Source organism: Dama dama, chromosome 21, assembly GCF_033118175.1.
Source record: "Dama dama isolate Ldn47 chromosome 21, ASM3311817v1, whole genome shotgun sequence".
In the NCBI taxonomy this organism is placed as follows: Eukaryota; Metazoa; Chordata; class Mammalia; order Artiodactyla; family Cervidae; genus Dama; species Dama dama.
Window position 1 is genome coordinate 20186024 of NC_083701.1, and position 8035 is coordinate 20194058.

Here is an 8035-nt window from a genome sequence, read left to right on the forward strand (position 1 = left end):
GGAGGGGTTCATGTGCTCACCAGTGATGAGAGCAGGGGAGGCTGACCTAGAGCGTCCTGCATCTCCATCTTATTACCATAGAATCCCCAGGGGAACCATCAGGCATGAGGTGCGGGGGCTCTAGGAATCCCTCGAGTGCCTCTGTCCCCCTGCTGGCTCCTGTCCAGTGCCTGGCCCACATGGGCTGTGAGCCCTGAGCCTGCGCTGACTCCCAGGAGGCTTCTGTGTGCAGAGTCTGGCCTCTCTACCCCCCGGCCCCTGTGGGTATTTCAGCCTCCTCTTGGGACCACTTCTTACAGTGGGCAGGTGGGCGGCGGTGGTGGCAGGAAGATGCAGGGCGGGAGGCGGGAGTGACTGCACGCGGAGTAAACACCCTCGTAACTGGAGACGTGAGTGCTGGTGTCTAGTTATTGGTTTTACACCTGAATTCCTCCCGCGTGTCTCTGTGTTAACATGACCGTGTGGGTCACAGACAGCAGTGGGCTTGGGAAGCCAAGTGTCAGCAGGAAGGCCATCCCCGAATGACACCCACCTCTCTAGGGAGGGTCGTGACCCCACTCCATCCTTCCACTCCACTCGGGCGACACCCCCATGCATCCTGTTCAGAGGCAGCTCAGATCCGGCTGTTTTCCTCCTGTTTTTCATCACAGAGCATGAGCGAAGGCCAGGAGGTGCCCGTCTACCCACGGGTCCTGGAGGAGGCCTGACTGCTGTCTGCAGAGAGGGGAGGGGGCCTGGCCAGCCCTCGGGCTGCCCACGGCCCCGTCAGGCAGTGGCCTGGGCCCCATCTCGCTGGCCACCCGTCTGCGTATATGGTCTCGGTGAGAGCATGGGGCAGAGTCACAGGAAGGGAACCTGAGACATGAACACCCTCTCCAGAGAGCCTGTCCCTTCTACCACCTGGGTCAGTGTGATCACCACGGTGCAAGCCCATCACCAATGCAGCCAGGACCCCAACAGGCCAAGTCCTGTGCTGGACACAGAGCTGACCACACGCTTTCACACATACGTGTCAGGCAGGGTCCATGGCCGCTCGCCGTTCTTCTGTGCTTGAGTCCGAGCTTTAGGTCTGGAGCAGGCTTCTCGGCCTCTCTGAGAGGCACATGGACCCCCCACCCCCAGTGGCTACAGGCGATAGAGCCTGGGAGGCACAGAAGGAACGGGCCTGCAGGGAGGGGGTCATCCAGGACAGCTGGCCTGGGGCGGTGACTCTGGAGGGGGACGGAGGAGGCCCCACCTGTTCACACCGCAGTCACAGAGGTGTCCTCGCAGGCCTGGGGGCCACATCCAGGATGAGTGAGGGCCTGGCCTCAGAGCACTTCCTTAGGATGACCGGCACCAGTGGAGCTGGGCCAGCCTGGGTCTTTGACCTGCTCTTGGAGGCTCTTTACTGATAAAAGTCAGTAGGCGATTCTCTCCAAAAAAGAGGGGCCAGCCAGCTCCATAGGAAGCTCTGTAGGAAGCTGTGGACCTGAGTTTTGGGTCACAAATTTTTCCCCAAAGAATATGTTAAAAATTTTTTTTTTTTACTGTAGTATAGTTGATTTACAATGTTGAATTAGCTCCTTCTGTACAGCAAAGGGATTCAGTTAGACATATATATGTCCGCTCTTTTTCAGATTCTTTTCCCTTATAGGTCATTATTGAGTGGAATTCCCTGTGCTTGTTAGTTATCTACATACACAGAGTAGTGTGTATATGCTTTTAAACTTTTTATGTGAGATGAAGAATCAGTGCAGTTGTGAGATATGATGCAGAGACGCCAATGACCGTTTACCCGGTCTCCCTAGGTAACGCCCCATGAACCTGCCGACCGACACCTCCGCATCACAACCTAAAGCTGAGTTTGTGCAGCTGCAGACTTCCCCATGGTGAGTCTGTTTATCTGTTTACTTGTCCCCAGGGACCCCACAGGGTCCCTGTGCTTCCCTTTGGGGTCACCCCCACCCCTACCCCTGTGAGTACAGTCTCTTTTCCATCTTCGAGTGTTGTCCAGTGTGTGTGGGAGGCTTCCTCACTGAGCATCATTCCTTGAGGCCTGTCCTCCTTGTCCGCTCTCTGTATCCTTCCAGTCTGAGCATCTTCCACAGTCTGGAAGGAACACCTTTCCTGTAACCACTCATGGCTGAAGGACACCTGAGTTGACCCCATTTTTGGCTATTACAAATAATGCTTCCGAAAGCATTCACATACACATTGTTGTGTGAATATAATTTTCTAGAATAAAAACAGAAATCCTTTCAAATTCTTGAGTAAATGGTCCGAGGGGTCCCCAGGCCACTGTGGGGAAGAGCATGGAAGTGAAGGTTTACCTGCCCACACAGGGAACAGCCCTCTGGGGGCCCGTGGCTCTGGGCTGCTCCTCCTGCTCCATCCCGGCTGGCAGCCGCCGGTCGAAGAAGAGTTTATTTCTGATGGCCCTGAGCAGACACTTCAGTTTAACACCTTCAGTTTAACAGAACACCTTCAGTTTAACAGAATCAAATTATCACCTAAGAAGATCGTTCATGTTTCCTGTGACTCAATATTTTCAAATGTACCAGTTTCAAAATTTTAACCGGTTACTTTGAAAAGGTTGGGGATGTAGACTTGGGATTCTGCTGTACTTGTAACAGAAAGGTAGTATTATTTTATGATTATTTCATAGTCATACCTGAAACAAAGCGTCCTTCTCTTTCCTGGTGATATTGTGCAAACAAGATGGTCCTCCTTGCTTCTCAGACCATCAGGTGAGTATTAGCACCATTCTCATTTCACAGGTGAGATGGAGTCAGTTTCTGAAGTTCTCAGAACTGGGGCAGATGAAGGTGAGTGGACCCAGGCGGCTTGAGGAGAGTCCAGGACAGCCTCCCGAGCTGTCGGTCATCTGAGGGGTCTGTGTGATGCCCGCTGAGACTTGCCTCTTGGATCCGATGGTGGGGTTCGCTGTGTAGACGCTGCCAGGTGGTTTGTGTTTATCCAGTGTTAGCATCAGCCCCGTCCCGATTTAGGACCGGGGTCATCTCTCAGCAGCTGTCCTGAAAGCACAGCCGATTAAATAGATACTGATACACAGAGTTCTTTGTCTGCGGAAAGGATATACAAGTCAAAACACTTTTCCTGCAGCTCTCGGTTGGTCAGCGCGGACACATTGTGTTTCAGGACACGGTTCAGGGTTGCTTCCTCTAGCTGCCCACCCCCGTGCTGACCGCACACTTTCCTTCTCACTCACAGGAGGTGCTTCCTGTGCGAGCCCCCCACCCACGGCCCGCAGCATCTCCGCGGCCACCTGGTTGCCCACCGCGTCCTCCTCCGGTGGGGAGTCCCCGCCCCCTGCAGTGACCACTCTGCTCGGAGATGGTCTCAGCCACAATTCTCTCTACCCTCTCACTCTGCTGCAGTGAGAGGAGGCGAGGGGGTTCTGAAAGCGGGGATGTGGTTTTTGGCTGCCTGACCCATGTGGCCATGGGCAGCCACACACCAGTGCTAGTGAGGGACTCTCCTGCCCCCAGGCCCGGAGACACGCTGCCAGGACCACCCTCTCTTCATCTTGTGGTCCGAGGGGTTTGGGGGCTGCAGAATGCACCCACGCGGCCTCTTCAGGCTCCTCACCCATGTCGCTGCCTCCAGCCCTTCATGCTGGACACTCAGCCCTGATTTCTGCTCAGGTGGAGTAAATGGTTTGTCAGTGTTTGTCTGTAGAAATCAGCCACTTTGCACCCCGAGACGTGGCCTCAGGAGAATAAACATTCTTTATTTCCAAATCGTAAGGAAGTGGGTCCCTCCTGTGTGGAGGAAGGCTTGTGGACTGGGGAATTTAGGACTCTGTCCTGGAGGACAGGTGGCCGCTGATCCCCCAGGCTGCTGTTCACGAGGTTTCTGGGAGGCTCGTTTATCCCGACTGTCCTGGGTGTTGTCAGCACAGGGGCTGGACATGGCTCTAATTTTGAGAACATGAAGAAGGAAGTTCTTGGCCAGATCAGTTTCTGAAACTCCTCTTTCCATGACCGAAAGTAGCTCTGCTTTAACAAGCATTCTTTGCTCGCAGCTCTGCTTCTCATCTGGCCCAGCCTCCTGTGAAGTCATAGCTCTGTGATATGGCAGCCGTTACCAAGATGGAAATGATTAGGACGTCACGGGAGCTGGCACAGGATGGCCCATGTTCCGGACAGGACCAGGACCCCGGGTCCCAACCACAGCTCTGCTATCCACCCAGCCCTGCTTGGTGGCTGGGGAAAGCCGCTTCGCCTTCCCCAAGTCGATCCTGGCGGTCTGCTGGTCATGGCCTCAGAAGCTTGGATGCCTGCGCCTGGACCAGCTGTTGTCTGTTGTCCCTGGGGATGCTAGGCTCCCCCGGGTAACTGGATGAGGCAAGCCTTTCTGGGACACCTTTCAAGTTGGGAAACTGGAGCACAGGCTCTGAGAGAAGGCAGCTGCAGGAAGTCTGGCAGAGGCACCCATCCCCTCTGCTGAGAACAGGAATGAGCCTGGCTGTGGGCTTGGATGAGCTGGAGGGGGAGGACATCCCGAAGGACTGAGGAGGGTGTTTCTATACTGAAGATTAACCTCGGGGTTGCGGGGGAAGGGGGGGGAAGGCTCAGAGGGAGAGGACAGTGGTCATCAAACTTTTCCATAATCAAACTTTGTAGGAGACAGTTTAGCTGAATCAGTCTAACCTTTGAGATAATGCTCTTTAGAAGAAAACAGAAGATGAGATTTTCACAGTGAGGGAACGAGCAATGTGAGACTTTGCTGCTCTTGCTGCCCCAACCCAATCCTTCCTCACATAGTTGTCACCATTCCCCTGGGAGACTGAAACCACCAGCCTCCTCTTCTGGCCTGGGGACTCCTTGTCTGTAGCCCCACTTGTGGGGGTGAAAGGCTGGAGCCCACCCACCCACCTGTGTTCAGCTGTTGGGGCTGGTGTCTGGCCAACTGGTAGACCTGATAGGTCTTCTGCCTGTCACACCCCCCAGCTTCAGGGACTTTCACAGAAACATCCAGTTATCACCTGCCCGCTTCAGTGGAGGAGAGGGGTCCGGACCACTGTGGACAAGTGTTAACTTCCTGGGTGTGAACGACGAGAAGACACAACCTACATGTATGATCTGTGTTTCATCTGGGGACTGTACAGAGGACTGTAGTCCAAAGGTGGCCTCTCGGTAGCTCAAGGGGCCGTCCTGAAAAGGTCAGAGAGGAACCAGGACCTAAAGGAGCTCCTGGCTGAGAAAAAAATCCAGTTAACAGCAAGAGATATCTGCTGATCACTGAAAACAGATACCACCAGTTTGCGACTTTAATGCTTGTCTAGGTATGGGAAGATGCCAGAGTCTGATGGGCCGACCTGGTTCTCAGGGGTCCATCCGCCCGCCCTTGATCTCCCCCATCCAGGCGCGGGGCCGGCTCCCCAGAGCCTGGAGTCAGCATCTCAGCCTCAGCTCACCCCACCGCCTGCTCACCCTGCTTCCCCAGCCTGACTCACCTGCCCCCATGTGGAGGGGCCTGTCTGGACCTGGTCCATGTCACTCAGAAGCCCCAGTTTGTTGTGGGCCTGTCGCCAGAGCCCTACCCTCACAGCCACCTGCCCTCCAGGACACCTGCCAGGAATTTCAGAGGCAGCATAGCTACGACATCAGTGGTGGCGCCCCCCCCTCCCCCGCAGAAATCCCATTTCAGGAAATGAGACCACTGTCCACTCCGTCCACTGAGTAAGACAATGGGGCTCCCATGAGCACTTCCGTCCACCCCCTGCCTGCATGCCCAGCTGCTCTTCCTGCCTGTTTCCTCTCTCTGTGGCCCCCCCAGGGGTCCTCACCTCCCTTCCCACTGCTGTCCTTGGGTTCACCCCACATGGCCTATGCTGGCCCCGCCGCTCCCCTCGCCCTCCGCCAGGTCTCCCTGCTTCCCTCTGGTCGGCCACAGCCTCGTGTCCACACCCTGTAGAGAGCCCCTCCAAAAGCCTCCCTGAATCACAGACCCACAGCTGGCCCACGTTTCCTGACAACTCTCGGCATCCTGGTCCCCTCTGTCTGGGCTTTCCAAGCTATGGGCAGCCCCGACCTCCTTCCCGAGCACAAGACCGCTTCCTCTCCCCAAACATCAGCTGTCTCCTCCTTGGCCCCAGTGCCCTGCGCTGCCCAGGACACACCTGCACAGCTCTGCATGGCCCTGCACGGCCTGGGAACTGCCTCCCAGGGTCACCACGCGGAGCCTCGGGGCGCCTGTCCACACTCTGCCCGGCAGGTCAGGCAGGTTCTCGCCCATCCCCTCTGTTACTCTCTATTCCCTTCAAGAACATTTTCGCACACAAGCAGACAGGTGGTGTCCATGACAAACCCAGCCCCGGACGGAACCTGGCCTTTCTAGAAGGAACGGTAAACACCTGCTGGAGGCCCATGCCCACCTACTCACCAAATGACCAGCAGGAGGGGCAGCTGCAGTGGGCATTTTCCCAGGGATGGCCAGCCGGAGCCCGAGGCTTCTGTGGAACCAGCTCCGGGCTCCTAGGACCAGACCCCACTTCTCAGGGAGCACCCATAGCTGTGTGTGCTGGTTCCTTCCCACGGTGGCTGGCGTGAGCTGCAGGGTCCAAACTTCCAGCAGTGGGTCTAGGTGGGGAGCAGGTGGTGTCTGCCTGCTCCATCCCCTAAGAAGAGGGTGGGGTCCAGGGAGCCCAGGAGAATCCCCCCGGGCCCTCTTCTTTGTGAGCTGGGATTTGCCCCTGGAGCTTGTTCCCCAAGGCAGCCAAGTGCTGACAGTGCGGCCCCGAGCTTGAAACTGGCGGCTCTGCTTCTGCCGCTTCCACCCTCAGAGCAGAGGGCTGTGCAGTGACACAGGGACGTGCCCTTGTCTGTGTGTGACACATGGGTGTCTTGTGTGTGACCAGTTGCACGGCAGTGAGCACAGCAAGAGCTCTCGCCAGCCTCCTGCAGCCTCCGGCTCTGCACCGAGGACCGGGTTCCTGTTGTCTATCTCCCACTGGGCTCCCTGGCTGAGCTCCCCATGCAGATCCACCAGACTCAGCCCACCCTTCAGCCTCAGGGTCTTGTCTTTCCAGCTCCACCTCCTTCTCCTGCGCCCCAGTGTCAGCCTCCTTCAGATAGTGCTAACCCTGCAAGCCCCCCTCTCCACCTGTGTCCCCCCCGCCCCGCCGCCCCCCGCTTCCCATGATTCGTTCATGGGACTGTTCACTTCTCCAGCCTATCTGATCCTCCCCTTCCCTTGCCCTGAGTCTGTGACCCTGGGCTGTACATTCACGGCAGACCCTGGCCTATCCAAGCAGAGTTGCTCCTTGGGTGTAAAGATGGTAAAAGGCCTCATTAGTCATTTTTGTCCCTGTCCCTTGGACAGCAAGGAGATCAAACCAGTCAATCCTAAAGGAAATTAACCCTGAATATTCATTGAAAGGACTGATGCTGAAGCTGAAGCTCTAATACTTTGGCCACCTGATGCAAAGAGCATTGGAAAATACCCTGATGCAGAGAAAGACTGAAGGCAGGAGGAGAAGTGGGTAATGAGAGATGAGAGATGGTTGGATGTCATTACTGAGTCAATGGACATGAATTTGAGCAAACTATGCGAGATGGTGAAGGACAGGGAGGCCTGGTGAGCTGCAGTCCATGGGGTTACAAAGAGTCGGATAGGACTGAGCTACTGAACAACAAAGTAAATTTTGTATCAGTTATGTGTAGAGTTGGTAATATTTTAGATAAATGGGGTAAAAACATTTTAAACTGATTTCACCTATTTTTTCTTAGTCTCTTAGTGTGGCTACTGGAAAGCTTAGGTCACACCATGGCTTATATTGTGACTCATATGAGAATCTGCTAGAAAGAGCTGCCTCCATCAGGCCAGAAATCTCAGCTGCCTCCTCTGCCCACACTCCCATTCTGTGTCCCCTCTGCTTGAAACAAACTCCCATCCTTTATTGTTTGCTTTTTTGGACTTAAATTGCTCCCCTTTCAAGATTGAGTTAAGAACCCCTGTTTGAGTTTCCAGAGACTGTGAGCTCCCCTTCATCACAGCACACAATGTGTCTTTCCTCCTGTGAGAACAA

The 8035-nt window shown here is 55.3% G+C and overlaps 1 long non-coding RNA gene across 2 annotated transcripts in view; it reads left to right on the forward strand.

Annotated features, from left to right (window-relative positions):
• The window catches only part of LOC133042575 (uncharacterized), a 28151-nt gene extending 20435 nt beyond the window's left edge, over positions 1–7716 (forward strand). Inside the window, exons 5-7 of one of the 2 annotated variants that reach the window (XR_009689519.1) lie at positions 1791–1871; positions 2648–2729; positions 4028–7716. This is a non-coding gene — a long non-coding RNA (uncharacterized LOC133042575). Of the gene's footprint in view, positions 1–1790; positions 1872–2647; positions 2730–2759; positions 2808–4027 lie in introns of both variants that reach the window. The other variant, XR_009689517.1, reaches the window with a different exon arrangement.
• Positions 7717–8035: the final 319 nt, after the last annotated feature.